This window comes from Micromys minutus (assembly GCF_963924665.1).
Source record: "Micromys minutus genome assembly, chromosome: 1".
Taxonomy (NCBI): domain Eukaryota; kingdom Metazoa; phylum Chordata; class Mammalia; order Rodentia; family Muridae; genus Micromys; species Micromys minutus.
Genome location: NC_137969.1, coordinates 13,400,262 through 13,424,333, shown reverse-complemented (window position 1 = coordinate 13,424,333; position 24,072 = coordinate 13,400,262). Strand labels below are relative to the sequence as shown.

The 24,072-nt window shown below is 38.7% G+C and overlaps 1 protein-coding gene across 6 annotated transcripts in view; it reads right to left on the bottom strand.

Annotated features, from left to right (window-relative positions):
• KCNIP4 (potassium voltage-gated channel interacting protein 4) overlaps positions 1–24,072 on the bottom strand; it is a gene marked incomplete at both ends in the record, with an annotated part of 1,073,131 nt that overhangs the window by 26,862 nt on the left and 1,022,197 nt on the right. The window lies entirely within an intron of this gene.

Genomic DNA, 24,072 nt, shown 5'->3' with positions numbered 1-24,072 from the left:
TTTTTTTTTTCTAGATATGTCTGGGCCATGTCAAGTTGACAAATCATCAACCCAACAACATAACCCAACCCAAACCAAACCAAAAAAATCCTAGCCAGCAAAACACCAAAGTTTGTCTGACATTAAAAGGATCAAGTATTGTGCAAAGACATGTGTTTTTGTTAACAGTGAGGTAATAGCACACTGCATTGCTTTTCTTGGCATACCACTGAGATATTGCAATATGCTACAACAGCCGTTATTATTTCGGTGTTTTATGACTTACAAAGGTTTCCCCCGTATATCTGTTACTTTCATTAGAAAAGTATGTTTTTCTATGTGCCTAAGATAACTCAAGAACTTTCAAACAGGAATGTGATTCTCAGAGATAGGTTACTATTCTGGAGCACAGAGGGACTTGGGCATGTAGAAGTGACCTTGTGTGAGAAAAGACCTTCTAAAATGTTGGGAAAGATGGTCTTCTAAGCAACAGAGGGCCTGAGCTTAATGGAATTTTATCTTTATAACCTTTAAAGGGTTGCTGAGAACTGGCGAGTTCTCAGGAACAGCATTGGCTTTTTGATCTATTGGGGACAGCAGGCAAGGCTAATCCTCTAAACGCAAATGTTACATTTCTGCAAATCGAAAACTTCTGAAGTGGCTGTATCAGAGCCATGAAGGACCAAGGAAGCAAAGCAGAGGCTGACAAGAGGGGAGCTCTGTTCATTCTGTAGAGGTACGCAGAAATGGGCTCAAGGGTCAGTGTACAGCTGCCTCATGAGAGCTGAACGCTGACCATCCACAACAGTCCAGCGTCAGGTTGCACACAGATGCTGGCTGTCCACTCTAGGAGCTGTCAGTCATTCTCAGAGCGTAGCTCCATATTTTCAACTCATTTCTGCTCCAGTCATGACAACCCTTTCACATTCTGTAACATTCCTCTACAGCCATTTTGTTTTTCACTAGGGGACAACAAGGTACATGCTAAAGTTTAAACCGTCCAGATATCAGATATTAACACACGCACTCTGCACTTCTAATTTACTCTCTTCTTCACATTTTTCAACCACCATGCAATTGACATACTAATGAGGATGGAGTAACTCTCATTGGGACCTACCTCTAGGTGCAAAACTTCAAGTATTTAGCGGCTGCTTAAAGAGGCAGAATCAGTCTTCCTTACGGATGAGCATTTGACGACTAATCTGTACCCTATAGTAATCCATAAAGTCACATACAAATAAGCAACAGCAAGTGGATTCAACAGGATGTGTGTGTGCATGTGTGTGTGTGTGTGTGTAGGTATAGTTACAATTTTAGGCATAGGGCATAGGTATAGGCATATATCTTTGATAAATACCAGTAACGGGATGTTGGAAGAAGAAAGAGGACCGTTGATATAAATATATAAATACAGTACATATGTACAAAAATTAAAAGGTAGTTATCACCAACTAACTAACCAAACCAACTAACAACCCTTTTAAGCCTTAAATGCATTAGCACTTCAATACTAAGCTCGGTTCATCACTGTGGGATTTGTTTATTCCAATAAGTCAGTCAGTTCTTCACCAGAAATGAGCTTCCTTGGGGGGAATTTTCTGTTTCCTCATGTGTTCCCATAAGAGGTAGGACCTATGCTTTGCAAACAATTTATATTGATAGCTTTGATATGAGTTTGCCTTTAGGGACTCTGTCAACATAGCAATCAGTGGCATGTAGCCAGAGTATCTGCCCTTATACTGAGATAGACCAGAGAGTATTGGCTATCCCGTGAAGCAGAAGGGAAGATTTAAGTGGCTTGGGATGTGCCTAGGTTATTTCAATTGTTTTTGAATGTGAGGCTTCCAAATCTAAGAATATGGAATAAACAAAGGAGAAACAGTCAATCAAAGAAAGAAACAAACAGGCAAACCCAAACCATGACTGATTTCATGTGCTATTTTTTTTTTTTTCTGTTACCTGGGACCCAAATAAAGTCTCGCCATATCCTGGATGTTTTAGTGAATGTGTTTGTGAATGAAATCTGCCCTTAAGTTGGTGAACATGTCTAAAGGAATCCATCCTCTGCAATGCTGATGATATTCACTTTATCTCCCTGGAGGCTTGGAAAGAGCAAAGCCTCGTAAGCAGTAGGGAGTCCTGAGCGGACTGCCTTACACTACAGCTGCAGCATGCATTCTTCTCTGACCCGCAAGGGCTCCTTCAGTGAGCTGCAAGGCACTTCTAGATGTTACAGTCTGCTGCCTTCCCACTTCAGAATTTGTACTGACTAAACTTCCAATGTATTTTAGCTGTCAGTCAGTTTTTCTTTTTCCCCCTCTTCTTCCTTTCTTTTCTTCGTTCTACTCCTTTCTGCTTTTCACTTTTTCTCTCCCCCGGCTTTCTTTACCCTCTTCCTTCCATTCTCTTTCCTTCCTGTCTTCATCTTCCATATTTTGAGTATGTGAACATGTGTAGTCACACACACACACACACACACACACATACACACACACACACACACACATTCCCTTTGTTTTTCCTATGGAAAACTCTGGCTAATATATAAAAGAGTTACAGTTAGCACCTGTAATTTGGGAAAGGAAATTAAGTACCATATGTATACAAAAGTCACTCAAACGTTTTGATTAAATAACTCCCGTTGGCCGTAGTGGTCCAGGTCTGAGAGCAAATGAACACTTTGTGGCTGGACTTTTTCACACACGTAAATTGTGATTTATTAGCTATGTAACCATGAAGCATCTGTTTATGGCCACAAAGGGAAAGATGTCTGGCTTTCTGCCACTAGGTGGGGAATTTTTTTTTTTTTTTTTTTTTTTTTTTTGTATCGTCAGACTCTGAAAATTTCTTCATAGTTAAATAGAGGCTGGAGGAAGTTAAGGGTCAAATACAAAGGGCTTCTGTATTCTTCCAACTTGTTGGCTGCCTTTCATATTGGAGCAGTTTTGATAAATATATTTTATAATATGAACAGCTTGGTAGAAATGGATTGTCTCATAAATGTTTGTTCTAGTCATATTTTTGTCTAGCGAAATCATTTTTTTTTCAGAAAATGAAATGCTTTATTGATTTTGAGGGTAGTAGGTCTCACCAAGTAAATTCTTCATATCCATTTCATTTTTATTATCTTAATATTCATTTATAGAAATTACACATTTTTACAAAATCTAGGATTTGGAACTATACTAATAAAAAACGACAATGTCCTCTTTCTTATAGAGCTCAATTGTTATTCCTCTTATTACTTGTATAAATTCATAGGCCTATTAGTGCTGCAATACACATAAGTGTGTGGCCATCCATGGGAGTGTGTTAGGCCTACTAGTACTTACCCCCTTACAGAAGAATCACTCTCCCTCTCTTAGAAGATATCAATGGACAATAGCTCTTCAGCTGGGAGTGGTATTTCATACCCATTTCTCCATCCATGCTGGGATTTTGTCTTGCTTGTGCTTACACAGATCTTGGGTATCAAATCAGAACTGCTATGAAGTTACCTATCCATTTACCCTCTGTGTCTGAAAAACATTATTTCCTTGTCCTTATTCATTTTCTCTGTCTTTTACAGTCTTTCCATTCCCTCTTCTGCAATGATCAGGGTACATTATAGGTGCCCCATTTACTCGGAGTAGGACCACTCCACAATTGTTTTTTCTGTTCACCATGATCAACTGTGGGTCTCTGTTAAATGCTGTCTGCTGCAACAAAAAACATTTATTTGAGAGAAGCAGTAGTATATGTGTATAGTAACAAGTCAGTAGAAGTTGGTTTAATGCTCTAGTATCAAAGTCATAACAGTAGGTTTTCCCCTACTTCCTATAACCTTTCTAACCACAAGTTCTTGGTCCTTTTACAGTGCCAGGCATGTGTCACATTTTGTAAATCCAATAAAAAGAGTGGTTTTACTCCTGTAACATTTGCTCCACTATTATATCAATGGACCTTGTCAAACCAGTTATTATTTGTTGTAGTTTCACAGCTGGATAAGACCGATGACTGCTTTTCTCTTCTTATAGCATACATAGCAACTTCGAGTACCATGAAAGCTAGTCAGCACAGTTAAAGTTTTCAGGTCAGTACCAACTTGATTTATTCATATTCTGTATCTCAAGTAGGCAAGATCTTCTGAAATAGTATCCGGTATCAAGTTATGGAAGGTAGCCAGTAGCACTGGCAAATAACCTGTAATATTTGGGGAGTCTACAGAACCTCACTGACCAACAACTTTAATAGAGTTAAGCTGTTTCTGACATTGGGGATTCTATTTGTTAGTCTGCTGTATCTATTAGTGTCATTGTTGTCCCTTTGTAGGACAAATACATTTAAGTTTTCTTTATATTTACACAACATATCGTAGGAAGCTTCTCTAGTTGTAGCTACTCCTTCTGTTACTCTTTTATCTAACTTCCAACTCCATTTAACACTTCCTGTTCGAATATCTCCCCCTACTTCTTGAGATCACTGTATTACATCTTTTGCCTTCTGATACTACCTTATAACATCTTTCTAATTTGTTAACATTTGTGGTTATTCCAAATGAGATGCACATATCAAAAGATTTCAAAATTAATGTCTACAAATGAGAGAGAACACAGCATTTTTCTGATATAGTCTGATATACGTTACATTCTTCACAATATTTGTTTCCAAATTTATATCATGCTAGGGATGGATTATAGGTTTTCACATGTGCTTAGTACTCACTTTACTGTGAGACCATAATGGCCTAGGGTTATGTAGGAAGGCTGAGTGAGATTCAACCCTGGGTACTTCAATCATGAGGAAGGTAGGAATTGGCTATCTTCCAGCTTTCAACCTGGTGCCATAAGGTTGGCTTTTTCATCATCAAGTCTAATTAGCAATTTATTAACTCGATAGTAAACAGTCTTTACTCCTCGTTTTACCTTACAAGGTATTTTTTCTCCAGACCTTACCGTGCCTGAATATGCAGATGAAGTATCTTTTAACACCCCTGTTCTGGCAAATAGTTTTCTACCACAAAAACCTTGCTCCAGAGATGTTGGTTATCTCCACAGGGCATAAATATCCCCAACTCCACCATGCCCAACATAATACCAGTTCTCTGAAGATATTTTGGGGTGTGTTTTTTGCCTGGGCAAAAATCATAGACAAAGATCCTGCATTGCACACTCTAGTGGGCTAAATTCAGCCCAGTGCTCAATGGACCTGCTACCCCAAAGAAGAAGCAGATATCAGGCCTCCAGTCATCAACCAGTGGTTTGTTTTGTTTGTTTGTTTTTTTAGATATTATTTTAAAAAGTTTTATTTATTTTACTTCATGTGTAAAATTGTTTTGTGTGCAAGTTTGTTTGTATACCATTTACCTTCCTGTTGTCTGTAAAGGTCAGGAGATGACACTGAATACTCTGGGACTGGAGTTGCAGATAGTTGTAAGCCACTATGTGGGTGTTGGCAATCAAAATTGGTCTTCTGAAAGAACACGTGCTCTTAACCATTGAGCCAATTCTCCATTATCACTAAATGTTTTTTAAAAATCTCATATATTTCCTGTGATTCTGAGCATCCAGGTACAGAAGCATGTTCTAAATAACTATCTCTTAATTCTTGTGTAATATAGAGCTCATTAGAACCAAACCTATACTTCTTGGATTTCATCAAGTGTTATGTACTTTTGCCTTTGGGATCATCTTCTATTCTCTTTTAGGTCTATTATCATAGTTATGGTCTCTCACAGATGAGCTAAAGAAATATCCTTTTTCAAAAGCATATAACATCTGTTTGGCAACTAGATTCTCTCATAGTTGCCCTGATAGGGAAACCCACACATAAAAGACAAAATTTAACTCAAAAATGTTCCATTGGTTGTTCCTCTCTTGAGTAACTGGGCATTAAAAACACGATGGTAAAGATTTTACATGTAGGCTCAAGACTTCTGTAAGTGTATTGCTCCATCAAAGAGTAAGGTTAAAATACATCACATTTATGGATGAAATTCTCGGATCACATATATTGTAATAAAAACAAAAGTTCTCATAAAATATCTTGCACTATCTTTGCAATAGTTGTAACATTGCATAGTTAAAGTATTTATGCCTCTTATGAACTCCCATACTCATGCCTAGTACAACTGGAGACCCATACGTAAGATGCTTGATAGTCATTGTGCGGTGCTTAAGTGGAAATCTTGGTTTTCTACTACCAGAATTGTATGTTGTTGACTTTCAAAACAAAACAAAGCTATTCTTTATTAGTCTACCTGATGAAGAGAGTAGACTGACCCACCACTGCATAGGAGCAAAGGAAGGCTGTAGCCAGAGCTATGCAAAGAAAAACAAATTAAGAAGATTCAGGTTTTCAAATAAGAGCCACAAAATGGCAAGCATTACATGACCATGGGAGGAAAGATGTCTTCCAGAGAGCGAGAGTGGGTGGCCAGTATGCCTGCCGGTGCCTCTCAGAGGAAGTCACCTATGCTAGACAGCCCATCACAATGAGATGCATATAGATCCAGGAGCACCCTGCACACAAAGCATGTTATTTAACCATGACACAGGAGATGCACCAGGAAGGAACAACTGAATCAAACAGCCCACCATGGTCTGGGGCTTTTTACCAGAACCTCTCCAGTTTTCAAGTCAGCACATATCCATCAGTGTGTCAGACGACAGAGGCAGTGTTAACAAATAGTTTACTCTTTACAGGGCAGCCAGCAAGTGCACCCTTTGTGGTTCTGCTTTATGGAGGCTTGAGGAGGACAAGGACTCAGGGAAGGCTGTCACTCAGGGTTCTAAGGGCTACACATGGTGGCAAGATGATTCAGTTTGCAAAGGCTATGAATAGGACTTCATATGCTGAAGTGTGTCCTGTGTTTATTTATTAACTCCACCAAAGTCATTATGCCGATCATACTAATTGATGAAACCACTTTCAGATTGCCTAGTAATGCTGAACCACAATCAACTGAATAAGAATTCACAGTAACCACAATGGGGCGAAAGGGACACCAACACATGCGCCAAACTTTCAACCTGCAAAAATTCATCCTGTCAATAAGCGATGCAGAGACTGGGGATGGAAATGGCCAACCAATAGCCTGTCCAACTTGAGACCCATCCCATGGGGAAGCACCAATCCTGGACACTTCATGAGACTGTGATACTTGTAAACAGGAGTCTAACATGGCTGTCCTTTGAGAGGCTCCAGCCGGTTTGACTTAGACAGATGCAGACACCCACAGCCAAACAATGGATGGAACGTGGGGACTCTTATGGAAGAATTGGAGGAAGAATTGCAGGCACCGAAAGTGATAGAAAGTTTATAGGAAGACCAACAGAGTCAACTAACCTGGACCCTTGGGACTCTCAGAACCTGAACTACCAAGCAAAGAACACACATGGGCTAGACTTAGGTCTCCCTGTATATATGTAGCAGATGTGCGACTTGATGTGGTCTTTGTGGAATGTGAGCTATTCCAACAGCTGTTGTTTTTGTGTAGAATATGCTCTTTTAGCTGGGCTGCCTTGTCTGGCTTCAGTGGGCAAGGATGGACCTAGCCTTACTGAGCTTTGTTATGCCAGGGTTGGGGAAACCCTGGGGTGCCACCTGTTCAGAGGAGTAGGGGAAGAAAGGATAGAGGAAGGATTGTAAGAACGGGTGACCTGGAGGGGTTCAGTGAGTGGGATGTGAAATGATAAGTTTAAAAAAAAACCAAAGTTCTCAAGAGGGAAGAATTGGAGAGTCTCCATCTGAATGAGTGGAATATTCTAAGAGTGGTATTCACACATATAACTGTAACTATAGCAAGGTGGATTTGGGTGGTTTTGCAAAAATCTATTTCCTTGCAGTTGAAGTTTTGCCTTCTAGCACACTGGCTACTTCCAAATCCTTAGTAATTTTATTAGAACTGTCATTGATGAATTTCTATTATGAGCTTAGACACATTTCTCACTGGCTATGGACATGTTATTGGATGATTTTTCATTACTTATAAAAAAAAATCATCCTAACCTAAGCTATAAGGCTCATGCAATTTTATTGCATCTGTTGACAGAATATGAAGACAGAAATGAGTTCATGGTTTGAAATGAGTCTGGTGACAGTTTTTCCACCTGTGATTATCAATATAGATGGATATATACAGTTGGGTTGTTTTGGGGAGATTCAGAGTTTTGAAATACCTTACATACAACCAAAGAAGACTTGAGCGAAGGTAGGGGCTATGCCAAATGAATAGAAATAACTTTTAATGATTGCTCATGGTTTGCTGGGCGCTGGGCCAGGAGAGTGGAGAAGATAATGTGTTCTCATTAAATCCTCATAGCAAGTAGAGGAGGCAGAGATTTTCCCACATGGTTTGTAACAAATGAGCTCAGGATAGGTTAAGGAACTTTGCCATTGTCAGAAGTTTAATCAGGAGCCCATGATTTGAACTGGAGTTGGAGTATAGAAATTTACATTTGACCAAATTGTTTTCACAAACATCATTTGTAATATGAAAGCCAAAAAATAACCATGAGGTAATTTTATCTCACTGTCTTTGAAACCCATGAACTGACCAAAACCCCAAATCAGTAGTTATTTATTAAGCAAGTGTTCTCATTCCAAACACTTAACTGGACCTGGAGCTGTAGGGACAAATCACCAGGCGTGTCCGTACCTGCCAAAGCTTTATTCCACTAACTATTCAAACCCATTTCATACTTGCACACTGGACAAATACACACATAAAAATCTTAGAAACTAATATCATACTGAAACTTACTGGGCAGAACATCCTGAAAAGGCTATCATTTTATGTGTATGTCTGCATGTGCTCATTTGTAAGAGTGAATATGTGTCAAATGTACGTGTGTGTGTGTGTGTGTGTGTGTGTGTGTGTGTGTGTGTGTGTGTGTAGGTCCACATGTGTTCCTGCATTTCTTTAATCTCTTCTCTTATTACCAGCTGCAGCCCTGGACTCTGAAGGTTGGTTTTGTGCCAAGTTCATGTTTATTCTGATACATACATTCTGCCTATTGTCATGACTTGAGAAACTTCTGTTTCCACTTTGCCTTCTCCTGGTGGTTCTGCAGGATTTGTCTCTGAAGAAAACAGACAATTAGCGAGAGGGTCAGAAGATGGCATCACGAAGAAAATCATTCTGTTGGAATGCCACTGTGCCCTGGGTTCAGGTGAAAGTGCTCCCAGCACCTCGCCCACCTCTCCATCTGATGTCTGTGCTTTGGTGGCTCGGTATATGATGCCAGGCCTTGTTAATTTCAGCCATCAGCCACACAAGCTCAGGGGACAGTTGCCCTGGAACACTCTTTATGGTTTAATGTCATATCGAGGCACAAGGGGGCAGTAGTGTCCTCTATGTTAACTGGAGTCACAATGACTGGTCCTTGTTTCTCAGAGGTTTTCTTTTCCGAAGCCTGTTGTATATCTGGCTACATTTCTTGCAAGAAAGCTATTTCTTCCTTAAGAAAGGTGTCAGTGAGCCTTGCTCCTAAATGGAATACCTTAGAGGACTTAACTGTTTCAGTGATAGAATCTCAGAGATGTTATTTTATCCATTCTTAATTATTACAGGGGAGCAGATCAGCCTAAATGTATGATCATCTTCATGATAAACCACTATTGGTTTTAATGGCATCATCATCATCATCATCATCATCATCATCATCATCATCATCATCATCATCGATAGTAGCAGTAGTAGTAATAGGAGGAGGAGGGGGAGGGGAGGGGGGAGGTGTTAGAAACAACAAGGCTAGAAACTTGACAGAAAACAGCAAAAACAAATTATAATATTTGAGTGTATAAATACTGTGGGTGTGGAGTCCCGCTGGGCAAGCCCATCTTATTGTTCTATAAGGGAGTCACTTCATCCTTTGAAATCAGCATGCACATCTTGTGGCTATTTACCAATGAGATATAAATAAAGATGTGCAGCCTCGTGGCACTGGGAAACGCTGCATCCACAGTCAGAAAGAGAGCGGAAATGAATGCTCACTTCTGCATTTGCTCTTCTCATCTACATTGAAATGGGTCCTCCTACTCCAACCAATGCAACCCAGCTAATTCCGCCTGGTGATGTTAAGCCTTTCCTTTGCATTCTGACAAGTTGACAGCTAACCCTAGCTATCAAAAATATGTCCATATAATGGGAAAGGAATCCAGGATTGTCACTCACTGAACCATATCCCTGGCTTTCTTCAGTGTGGACCAGAAACATAGTCTATATGAGAGGTTGAGAAAATAAGTCAGAATTAAAACGATCTTATGGAGGTCAACACAAGCTGAGCAGATAATCATTTGGCGACTGTGGTAGTAAGAGCACGTGGAAGGGCTAAGCCTGGAAAAACTCTAGAGACATCCAAAAGCCAGCAACTTTAAAACCAAACCTGTAGGATACAGAGAATTCAAAAAGAGATGGAGGGCACTACCAGGTGATAATACACAGAAAATCTGTGATGTGATCATCGACTGAAGAGCTGGTCAGTTTGTCCAACTGTGATGATCTCAGACAGGTAACTTAAGAGCAGCCATTTTTAAGGTGAAGCATACAGTTTGCTATCAATATTTGTCGGATCTACATCTACGAATTCACCCACATATAGGTATGAGATATTATTAAAGTAAACCAGAAAGTTTCACAAATCAAACTATGACTTTGCTACACATTGCGCACTGTATTTCATTCTCATCCATGAAGATTTAAGTAGCACTCGGCTTCAGTTCCCCTTTGTCCCTGAGCAGTGGAGTTCCTGCTTGGATTATCGCCTGCTTTGTACCATCTGTCTGTATTGTGCTGTTCAGCCAAGGCTGTCTGTCATCCATACTAATCACTATAGATGTTTGAATCTTGCCACTACCCCCCTCAAACAGTAGAGCACAGCACTTTTTGTATTGTATTTGTACTATCTCAGAATTGTATGTAACTTAGAGATGACTTAACACATGTGGGAGACTAGAAATAGGTTATATATGTAAAGAGAAGGCCATTTTAAATGAGAGTCGTAGAACCTTGGTCTGCCTGGAATGTACTAGATTCCTCATCATTTGTCAGGGACAATTATACCGGTTATAAAGGCCTTTGGAGAGATCTGAGGGATCATTTGCATAATGTACTTAGTAAAATTCCCAATCCCATTAGAAACACAGAGCAATTCATTCATTCATTAGAATGGAATTACTAACACATTGACAGTATTTACTACATGTATAATGATAGCCTTGACTCTGCACGAGGCTGTCTAGAAAGAGAATCAGCAGGAGTGGAGGGCAGGCCTGTCCTTGCCCCTGTAGATTCTTGCTTTTTATCAACCATCATGTTCTGGCTGAAGGTGAATTTTATCACAGCGGAACAAAAGTGTCAGAAAATCTGAGAATTGGGGAGTCCTCCTCTCATCTCCAAAGTCTGAAGGGGAAAAAATGGCAAGAACACAGAGAAAAATCATTGTTTTCCTTAATAATATGGATAAGCCAGAATTGTTCATCTCCCTGAAGGAATTACTGAATCTTGCTTTTCACTTCTATTAAAGCAGATGGTAGTAGTGATTTTTGTGATATGTGCATGCTATCATTGATTTTGGTGGATCTATTTCCTACTGTGGCATCCTTGATATTTTCAGAGTTAAACATAACATTAGGAATTAAACTGCGGTAAGCAATAACATCTAACTCACAAGTTCTCCAGTTTTTGCTTCAGTCTTTGCTCAGTTTTCTGGGTTGTTGAAAGCCATTTCCAATCTTACTACTTCAGAAGTTTCTTGATATATATGGAGGGGGTTAAGGGGAGGATAAATGGAGTTACCAGGGTTGGAAGGACTGGAGCCTAAGAGAGGCGGGTAGCTGACTGACTTCATATATCTACTCCAGGAACTGAAGTAGTAAAATTCCTCTCTTTCTTTTTATTAACTACAATAGTTTAAATAGAATATATGCATTGCCTTATTAAATACATAAAAGTTGACTTCCCCAAACAACCAGAGAATTTAGGCACATAAAAAATCATGCAACGACACAAATTCTACCACATTCTCTTCACAGCTGCACACTTTCATTTTAAGGCCTGATGTATGTTCAAGACATTTATTTACAAATATGGCAAAAATATTACTTCAATCAGCAAGAGAGCCTATTTGAAACTCACTTTAAATGAGTCTGGGACATCAGCTCTTTCTCTAGGGATGCATACAGCTGAAGGTTTTATGTTCTTTACACACAAGGAAAAAAAAAAACAATAGTTTTCTTTTATACTACCCAGATACTTTTGTTTCTGGTTTGTCAGTTAATAATCTCACTGTTTCCCAGAAAGGGATGAGAATCTGAATGTAAATCATTATAGCATCGCACTCAGATTCTTGTTATCTTTGTTGGAAGATGAAAAATTCAAGGGTGGCATAGTCACCATATAGCCTCTCAACATGGTGCATACATCCTCTGCTTTTTTATTCCCTAAGATCTCTAGTAAGATGAAAAATAATTCCCATGACTGTTAAAATGTTCTGCTGACAGTGGACATTTTTGGTCAAAGAGAAGAATCAGAACAATGGTAATTTATGCATTGTTTCTCACCACACTTCAATGTACACAACTGATGTGACTCTCTGTGGCAAGCCGAATGCGGACGCCATTACAAGATGGCGCTGGCTCCCTCAACGGTTTGAGGTAAACAACTCCATATATAGTAATGCTCTTGTCAGCTAAGGCGCTGCACCCTGCTCATGCGCAGTACATAACCTATCTCCGGCCAATCCCGAGGCCTCTGGTGTCAGCAGACTGGTGACAACCAATCATGGCAAGCCCGTATGTGCTTCTCCCTATATAAGCTGACAGCTAGGGTAGTTCGGGGCCCCTCGCTTCCTGCTCTCCCCTTCAATCAAGAGGCTCCCACAATAAAGCGTGATCTGAGAAGAATCCTCTGGTGGTGGTCGTTTTTCCTCGCTGGTCGAGGAGCGCGCCGCAACTCTCTACGTGACATTTTCCCTGTCCTACACTAAATATTTTTTTTTTTTGGGTGTTGGGGAGATTATTTTGCCAAATGAATATAGCAGTAAAATGACTTCTAATGATATATTGTTATACTCATAGATTCGGGCATAAGAGAAGTTTCATGTGTCAGTAAATGGTTGTCACGCCCAACCTTGTCCCACAAGGAAAAGATGCAACATGGCCAGATTCTTCTCTCAGCTGTTTTATTTAGGACTCCCTTTTTGATGCTTTTTTGTGGAGGGGGAGCCCCGTGCCTGGGAGACTCTCTCCTTTTCTCCTCCTTTCTGTCCACCAGCTGAGGTGTATCATTATAATTGGTCAGTAATGTGGCGTGATACAGGTGCATGTGCTCTTGGGGTGTTTACTAGTTAGAGAGGGCGGAAGCCAGCGCCATCTTAGGGTGCGGCCCTTTGTCTCCAAATCCAGTACAGCTCCCTACAGATGGTAATTACTACTGAGCCCCCCACAAGTGGACAATGGATAGAGACTGAGAGAGCTTAGGGCACTCAGTCCCTAGCAGGGTGTCTTTATCTCCCTCCTTACATCAAGGTTTGGGGATCTGTGTGTAAAAGAAAAGTACAGTGGAAGAACCAGAAGATGGAGAGAGACAGAGAGAAGGGGAGTAGGAGAAAAAAGGATGATGAGGAGAATGAGAAGTAAGCTGACCAGAAAAGTAGAAAAGTCTTCATTTCTCAGGCTGCTGTCATTTGAATCCAAGGCGGTCATGTGATTATTTCTTGATCCTTTTCTGGAGCTATCAGGTAGCTTCCGGCATCTGCTGTTGGAATCCTGGTGCACGTGTGTCTGCAGCCATGCGATCTCTTATCTCCTTTACACAGGAGAGACAACTGCTCTTTAAATTACAGTAGAACACTATGACTTGAATCTTCCCCCTCCAAGCAGTTCAAAATATCCAACGTTCTCCAAGATAGTGTTATTTTTGCTCTTTGCACTTTACAAAGTTCAATGGAATAAATACAGTGTTTTTCTTGTCTTGTTGATGAGTTTTAGTGCATAGGGAGAAAGAAAATAAATGAGTCCCCATTTTTTTTAGTTATTATTTTGTATTTGGAGCTCAGGTACAATATCAGTAACATTTTGTATTATGAACTTTGGCACCAATTCAAAGATCAGGATGTCGTTGAAACTGTGCAAATAAATAATAAAAAGCAGTAAGACAGGAACCAAACCTAAGCTCATATATAGGACAATTTAAAATCTCAAAAAGACCTTAATTTCAGCATTATTCTTACACATTCAGATAGAGTCTGGTCACTGATTTTCCATAAGGCTTGTGCAGTAATAAAAGTCAAAGAGAGAGGTTAATAGTGTGAGCTGCCTTCCCATTGCAATTCTTGACTTTTATTATATGAAAAGATATCCATGAGATAAAAAATTTTGTGGAACTGTGAACATTCATTCTCTTATTAGTTAGGTTTCTTTCTTCCATATTTTCTTCATTACCGCTACCAGTCTTGGGAACAGATTTATGATTTAAAGTAATTCTCAGACACAGACTTGACTGGTCCCCTTCCTTTTCTCTGCTCCCCTCTCCTTTCTCTTTTCCTGGCCTCTTGTTTTTACTCTTCCTCATTTCCCTTCCCATTTCATTCTCACTCTCTCTGTCCCCTTTGCAGCCCCATTTCTGTAGGCTTACTCCATCACTGTCTGCTGTCCCAGCTATAGCTTTATGACCCAAATTGCTTCTCAGATGTCTATGCGGATGGGAAGCTGGAGCTTGCTTTCCCAGCTAGAGAAAGAGCACTGTTGACAACCTAACACCGAGGACTCAGACTTCTGTTGCTCAGATAGCTGCACTTGATAATACATACAATAAATTGGCTTAAGACAATGTCAGAACATACTTGGGATAGTATATGTTGCATCTACTGACTCAATCTCTTATAATAATTGGATAAAAATGCCAATATTGTACAGGTGTTTTTCCATAGAAAACCACAATGATACAATATAATTACCAACATCTACTTTTCTTCATTGTAGTCTTTATATTTGTGTCACAAGTATGAGTTTTAGTTTTGTTGTTAGATCAAATAAAAAGTTTATTATATAATGAAGAGAATTATTTACCATCATCAAAATACTTCTGCCTTGGTACACTCCATTGTGTTCATATCTCTGCTTTTAAAGAAGTATAACAAACCAAAGTAGACTGTGGGTTTCTAGTATCTGGTCCTAAGTAATTTCTTCTTAGTTTTGACTCTTGGGTCTATTAGATGAGTGTCCAAAAGAACTACTATTTGTCATTGAGGAACTATTAGAGTAGAAATTTGAGAATCTACATTTTCTCTTTACTCTTCCCTTATCTTTTTTCTTGGGTAACTTCGTACTATCATAGCATTCGTGAAATTACAGGCTTATTGAAACATCCTTCATCTACCACATTGGATGTTCACAGGGGAGCATGAGACTGTCAGGTGAAAATGCGTTCATATCCGCACACGTTTAAGGACAGTTATGTACAGTCGTCAATACTGCTTCCATGGTCCATGTCCAGAGACCCATTTCTTATGGAGTAGGTCTGAAGGGCCTTGTGAAATACCGACACATAGATGGGAACAGATCTAGCTAAATTGGAAATGACCATTGTCTCTGTCTCCATATTACATCCTGACAGGCCGTTCTCACATTTCATGGAAGTAACCTGATTTCTATCTGGAGATTTCCTTTCAAGCTCTCATATCTGCTAACCAATTTGCTGCTAACAGTTTATCTTTTAGACTGCGTTCTCTGAATGAAAATGGTCTATTTGGACAGTTTGGTGTTGCTGTCTAAGAATGCTGTATATGAGTATTAAATGTTCTTTCTGATGGCCCTTTAAAGATTTTCCTTTCTGCCTGCAATTTAATTTTCCTTTTAGAGTTTCCTTTATGCTCTTTTCCTATTGAATTTATTGTGTAGCATGATTAAAGAAGCTCACAATGAAAAGCCATTTTATAATTAGGCAAATAAGCTTTTAACCCTAAGTAAAAGGATATTTCTGTATACAATAACTTTAAATGCAAAGCTATTGTCTAATGATTAATTTACAGTCTTCTCTCTGATTTCTGCTGAATCAAAAGTAGTCATTTACAATTTTAAAAAAGTTTATTGTTTATTGACCATACAAGTTATATGATTAATAATTAGAAGAATGTAATCCATAATTTCCTTTATATGTGTAATTGTGAAATTATATTATTTACCTGTGTTACTGATATAATTTTAGATGGAATTTTCATGTGTAATATTTTTTATTGAAAAGCAAACATATTTTATAAAGGAATTGTCTAAGTACACATATATATTTATAAGTTACAAGGTTTAACTATCTGGTGATACTTAAAAGCCATTTATTCTAAAACTTGAGTTTCTTCTCCCATGTTTAAAGGAATGTTAAGGGGGTGCTATTGTATATTTTTTTCCTGAAGTACTTTATTTTTACATCAAAATCTTTTCAGTTTACATTGAAGTCACTAATCTGTTTGCATATATGTGGTTTATTGGATTTTTCAACTCTGTGTCAGAAAAAATATTTTCATGCATCTTGCTCTCTATTAGCTTCCTGTATCTATCATGAAACCTAAGAAGTAACAGTCTGGTATTTATAATTAACTAATAAAAAAAGCTATAAATGACAAGAGACTGAGGAATTAAAGTACATATTAGGGGAGAAAGGTGCAATTCATATAGCTACAAACACATTATATTGACTAAAACTATGAATGCATCTGAAAATTGTCAGAGATGTTTTCCTGGATGTTTCATGCCAGCTAGTTCTCTATGTAATAGGAAATGCATTGAACAGTAATTCACAACTCTTTCTCACACAAAATGAGCACAATGCTATATAGCTTTATCATTGCAGTGATCTATAGAAGAAGGATAGAGAAGACACAGGGCCAAGTACTATGAGACAGATACCAGTGTAAAAATACATCACTGGACCTGGTGTCCAGAAGCCCAGTGTCTCAAGGAAGAGCAGACTCCAAGCAGCAGAGTTATGAGCAGTCACAAAGAAGACCGAGTGATCACACAAGAAAAGGCTATAAATTGCCTTCAAATATTAATAATAGTTCTGTTTTTTCTAAAGCCGAAACAGTTCATTGTTATCAAAGAGAAGAGAATGATGTTTCAAAAATAATTCAGTAGGTAGCTAAAAGTGTGCAGAGGGGAAAAAAGTAAATACATATTTTCTCTGACATATAAAATAAGAATTATGGAGTTCCCCAGACGCAGAGCAGAGCCTGGCCTACCTGCCACTTGGAACGACGGCTCATAGAGGCTGAGCAACTGGTGAGTGGGAGACCAAGACTGCAGGGGAGCAGAGAGATCTCTGCGGAGTGCACACGGAAAGTGCACACCATAACTTGCCCTGCCCCGCCTTGCCTGATCCAGCGATTGGGAACAGAAAATTAGAACTTCTGTTTCTGCCCGGAGGCGACTTCAGGACGCAGAGCAGAGCCTTGCCCATCTGCCACCCGGAACGGAGGCTCGTAGAGGCTGAGCAACTGGTGGGTGGGAGAACTGGGCTGCAGGGGAGCAGAAAGATCTCTGTGGAGTACACACGGAAAGTGCACCCCTGCCTTGCCCTGCCCTGCCATGCCTGATCCAGCAAACAGAAACAGAACATTGAAACTTCTGCTCACACCCGACGACTCTGAGGCATAAAACAGGGCTCGACCCAACTGACACCTCAACCAGTGGAGAACCAGGGACACAGACCAGATACAAGGGAAAGGCAAGAACATATCACTGACAACAAAATGGCAAGAGGAAAGAGAAAGAGTATATCCCAAGAGAACCAAGAAAATCTAGAAACATCAGAGCCCAGCTCTCCCATAACAGCAAACATAGGAATTCCAAACACTCCAGAAAAAGAAGACACAGACCTGAAATCATGCCTCAAGACGCTGATAGAGTTACTTAAACAAGAAAGGGAGGAAAAGCAAAAAGATTCAGAAGCTTTTAAAGAAGAAACAAGAAAAACACTCAAAGAACTCAAAGAACTAGAGGAAAACAGAACCAAAGAAATAAAGGAATGGAAGAGGGAAATTAAAACAGAGATTGACACAATAAAGAAAACACTAAAAGAGATAACCCTAGAGTCAGAACACCAAAAAAAGAAATCAGGAGTCACAGAAGCAAGCATTTCCAATAGATTACAAGAGATCGAAGAGAGAATCTCGGGGGCAGAAGACAACATTGCAAACATTGACAAAACAGCCAGAGAAGATGCAAAAAACAAAAATCTCCTAACCCAAAATGTCTAGGAAATCCAAGACACAATGAGAAGACTGAACCTAAGGATAATAGGAATAGAAGAGGGAGAAGAGTATCAACTAAGAGCCACAGTAAATATCTTCAACAAAATCATAGAAGAAAACTTCCCTACCCTCAAGAATGAGATGACCACGAGCATAAAAGAAGCCTTCAGAACTCAAAATAGGTTGGACCAGAAAAGAAATACCTCCCGACACATAATAGTAAAAACATCAAGCAACCAAAGTAAAGAAAGAATACTAAAAGCAGTAAGGGAAAAAGGTCAGGTAACATATAAAGGCAGGCCAATCAGACTCACACCCGATTTCTCAACAGAGACTATGAAAGCTAGAAGAGTCTGGACAGACATCATGCACTCCTTAAGAGAGCACAAATGCCAGCCCAAGCTGCTATACCCAGCAAAACTATCAATCACCATCGATGGAGAGACAAAGATATTTCAAGACAAATCAAAATTCACACAATATCTGACCACAAACCCAGCACTACAACGAATTATAGGTGGAAAACCTAACACAACGAGGGAAAATACAGCCTAGTAAGAACAAGAAAACTCCTAAACAAGAATACTAAAAGAAGAAAAAAACACAGACACAACTCAACCCAAAAAAGCAATAATGGCAGGAAACAGAAACAATTATTCCTTGATATCTATTAACATAAATGGTCTCAACTCCCCAATAAAGAGACATAGATTATCAGACTGGATACATAAACGAAATCCAGCCTTTTGCTGCATACAGGAAACTCATCTCAGAGACAAAGACAGACACTATCTCAGAGTAAAAGGGTGGGAAAAAAACTTCCAAGGAAACAGCTCCAAGAAGCAAGCTGGAGTGGCTATTGTAATATCGAATAAAGTAAATTTCCAACCAAAAGTTATCAAAAAAGATAAGGAAAGACACTTTTTACTCATTACCGGGGAAATCTGTCAGGAGAAACTCTCAATTTTTAACATATATGCTCCAAATAAAAAATCACCCACATCCATAAAAGAAACCCTACTAAAGCTCAAAAAATACATTTCACTCCACACAATAATAGTGGGAGACTTTAATACCCAACTCTCACCAATGGACAGATCAGGGAAACAGAAAATGAACAAGGACACTGCAAAACTAGCAGAGACTTTGAACCAACTAGAATTAATAGATATATACAGAACATACTATCCCAAAGTAAAAGAATACACCTTCTTCTCACCACCCCATGGCACCTTCTCGAAAATTGACCACATAATTGGACACAGAACGAGCCTCCATTGATATAAGAAGATTGAAATACTCCCATGCATCCTCTCAGATCACCATGGTCTACGGCTGGTCTTTAACAACAACAAAGACAACAAAAAGCCCACATACACATGGAAAATAAACAATGTTCTGTTAAAGGATAGCAGGGTCAAAGAAGAAATAAAGAAAGAAATTGAGGATTTTCTAGAATTCAACAAAAATGAAAACACAACATACCCAAACCTATGGGATGCAATGAAAGCAGTACTGAGAGGAAAACTCATAGCCCTAAGTGCTTCCAAAAAGAAACTGGAGAGAGCTCACATCAGCAACCTGACAGCACAGCTAAAAGCCCTAGAATAAAAGGAAGCATATATACCCAAAAAGAGTAGACAGCAAGAAATAATCAAAATTAGGGCAGAAATAGACCAAATAGAAACAAAAAGAACCATTGAAAAAATCAACAAAACCAAGAGTTGGTTCTTTGCGAAAATCAACAAGATTGATAAACCCCTAGCCAGACTAACTAGAGGGCAAAGAGAGAGTATCCAAATTAACAAAATCAGAAAGGAAAGTGGCGACATAACAACTGAAACTGAGGAAATTCAAGAAATCATCAGATCCTACTACAAAAACTTATACTCCACAAAATTGGAAAATCTGGAGGAAATGGACAAATTCCTAGACAGATACAAGGTCCCAAAGTTAAACCAGGACCAAGTAAACCATCTAAATAACCCTATAACACCTAAAGAAATAGAAGAAGTCATCAAAAGCCTCCCAACCAAAAAAAGTCCAGGTCCAGACAGGTTCAGTGCAGAATTTTATCAAACATTTATTGAGGATATAACACCAATACTCGCCAAACTATTCCAAAAGATAGAATCAGATGGAATATTACCCAACTCATTTTTTGAGGCTACAATAACCCTCGTACCTAAACCACACAAAGACCCTACAAGGAAAGAGAACTTCAGACCAATCTCACTTATGAAAATTGATGCAAAAATACTCAACAAAATCCTTGCAAACCGAATCCAAGAACACATCAAAACGATCATCCATCATGACCAAGTAGGCTTCATCCCTGGGATGCAGGGATGGTTTAACATAAGGAAATCCAACAGCGTAATCCACCATATAACCAAACTCAAAGACCAAAATCACATGGTCATCTCACTAGACCCTGAGAAAGCATTCGACAAAATCCAACACCCCTTCATGTTAAAAGTCCTGGAAAGAACAGGAATCCAAGGCTCATACTTAAACATAATAAAAGCAATATACAGCAAACCAACAGCCAACATCAAACTTAATGGCGAGAAACTTGAAGCAATCCCACTAAAATCAGGGACTCGACAAGGCTGCCCACTCTCCCCCTACCTATTCAACATAGTACTGGAAGTCCTTGCTGGAGCAATTAGACAGCAAAAGGAGATCAAGGGGATACAAATTGGAAAGGAAGAGATAAAAACATCACTCTTTGCCAATGACATGATAGTGTACTTGAGTGACCCCAAAAATTCCACCAGAGAACTCCTACAGCTGATAAACAAGTTCAGCAAAGTGGCTGAATACAAAATTAACTCAAATAAATCAGTAGCCTTCCTATACTCAAAGAACAAACATGTGGAGAAAGAAATTAGGGAAAAGGTACCCTTCACAATAGTTACAAAAACTATGAAATACCTTGGTGTGACTCTAACTAAGCAAGTGAAGGACCTGTATGACAAGAATTTCAAACCTCTAAAGAAAGAAATTGAGGAGGATCTCAGAAAATGGAAAGATCTCCCATGCTCATGGATTGGAAAAAATCAACATTTTCAAAATGGCCATCCTACCAAAAGCAATCTACAGATTCAATGCAATCCCCATCAAAATTCCAACCCAGTTCTTCATGGAATTGGAAAGATCAATGTGCAATTTCATATGGAATAACAAAAGACCTAGAATAGCGAAATCCATCCTCAACAACAAAAAACATCTGCGGGAATCACTATCCCTGACCTCGAGCTATATTACAAGGCAATTGTGCTGAATACTGCATGGTACTGGTATAGAAATAGGCATGTGGATCAATGGAATAGAATAGAAGATCCAGAAATGAGCCCTCATGTATATGGTCACCTGATTTTTGACAAAGGTGCAGTAAACATTCAATGGAAAAAGGACAGCCTATTCAACAAATGGTGCTGGTCCAACTGGCACTCTGCATGCAAAAGAATGAAAATAGACCCGTTCTTATCTCCTTGTACAAAGCTCAAGTGTAAGTGGATCAAAGATCTCCACATTAAACCAGATACACTGAAACTATTAGATGAGAAATTAGGGAAAACCTTAGAACACATAGGCACAGGAGAAAATTTCCTGAACAAAACACCAATGGCTCAAGCTCTAAGGTCAAAGATTAACAAATGGGACTTAATTTGATTGCAAAGTTTCTGTAAGGCTAAGGACATCGTCAAGAAAACAAAACGGCAACCAACAGAATGGGAAAAGATCTTTACCAACACCACATCAGATAGAGGCCTAATATCCAAGGTGTACCAGGAACTGAAAAAGCTAGACACCAGAGAAACAAATAACCCTATTAAAAAATGGGGTACAGAGCTAAACAAAACGTTTTCAGTTGAGGAACACCGAATGGCCAAAAACATCTGAGGAAGTGCTTGACATCCTTAGCCATCAGGGAAATGCAAATCAAAACAACCCTGAGATTCCACCTCACACCAGTCAGATTGGCCAAGATCCAAAACTCAGATGACAGCAGATGCTGGCGAGGCTGCGGAGAAAGAGGAACACTTCTCCACTGTTGGTGGGGTTGCAAGCTAATACAACCACTCTGGAAATCTGTCTGGTGATACCTCAGAAAATTGGATATAGTACTACCTGAAGACCCAGCTATTCCACTTCTGGGCATATACCCCAGAGACACTTTAATACACAACAAAGATATATGCACCACAATGTTCATAGCGGCTCTATTTATAATAGCCCAAAGCTGGAAGGAACCCAGATGTCCTTCAGAAGATGAATGGATACAAAAATTGTGGTACATATACACAATGGATTACTACTCAGCCACCAGAAACAATGACTTAACCAAATTCTTAAGAAAATGGCTGCATCTAGAGAATATCATCCTGAGTGAGATAACCCAGTCACAAAAGAACAGACATAATATGCAGTCACTGATAGTGGGATGCTAACCTCAGAGGCTTGTACTCCCCGAGAAACAACTCACAGACTGTATGAAGTCCAAGAAATAAAGAAAACAAAAAAAATACATATATTTACAAAACAAGAAGACTTTGACTATTTCCATGTTGCCTTTTGTTTTTCATGCACTTTACGCTTATTATAACTCTTAGGTTTTCAATGCATACTGTCAAGTCCTTGAAAAAAATCAAGTACTGACTAAAAAAATATATTCACATGGTTTTATGTAAAAATTATTTTAATGTTTGAAAAAACAGTACTGACAAAAATGTATAATTTTAAGCAAAAAATGTTTAAAATCTGTACATTTATCTTTGTTTTGTAAAATAAAGTCGTTTTTTTAAAAAAAAGAATTATGGAGTTCTAAACTGAAAGTTCTATACTGAGAAAGTAATCGTGAAATTTTACTAATTATATGGGAAAATACTGACTAGTCATATGGAAAAATAAAAATATAGTTAAAGACAAGTTATAAATTAAGCCCTGTGTGCATAGCATGTCTCTGTTTAGTAGTGTATTAGACCTTCCCCAAAGAATCGAAGCCTACTAAGTTCACAACTTAAACACTTTATTAGAGCCCTACTGAGTGTATTACAGTAGCTTTTTGCCTAAGTAGCTTGCAGCTCTCTCTTTAGCATAGCTTAAGAATGTTGCTTATACTAAAAATCTAAGAGGAAAGAAACTTCCTTTCTCTTAAGTGCTTATCTCCTTATTAAACTTCTCAAGTGTTTTTTTTTTAATGTTAAACTCTTACATTATGATGTTATTTATCTATCTTAAGAATCATCATATTTTTTAGTGATATTTGTTAGACCATCGAGATTCTACAATCTAAAAAAAAAAAAATCTCTGAGAGATCCAGAAGATTTTAGTTATTCTTTTTATTGGATATTCTCTGTATTTACATTTCTTATGTTAACTTCTCCCTACTCAAGATCCAGAATTTTTACATTTGAATTTGTCACAAAAGACAATTGCTAAGAGACACAACTAAAATGAACACCTTTAGAGACTCAAACACAGAAGATATTTCAGATAAAAGTGAAACAGAACACTTCAAAGCAATGTAAGAATGTATATTCGTGACTTAAAATTGGGGTTTTATAAGAAGTACTTTATAAGAAGTATACTGCAATCATTATACACAACTTTGTCTTTTTTTCTAAGTTCATCTCCTTGGTCAGTTTTTTTTCCATAACATCAGTAGTCTTAGCCAAGTGATGTGCTTGGAGTAACCATGAAACTGCTGCAACCAGATAGCACACACCGATAATCCCAATGCTAGGAAAACAAGAGTGCAGAGGAAACAGACATCTAGATTGGCATGGACCTCATATTGGTCTCTGGAAGCCTGCTATGCCAATAGTTTGAAAACTACTTTGTAATAGCCTTCTTC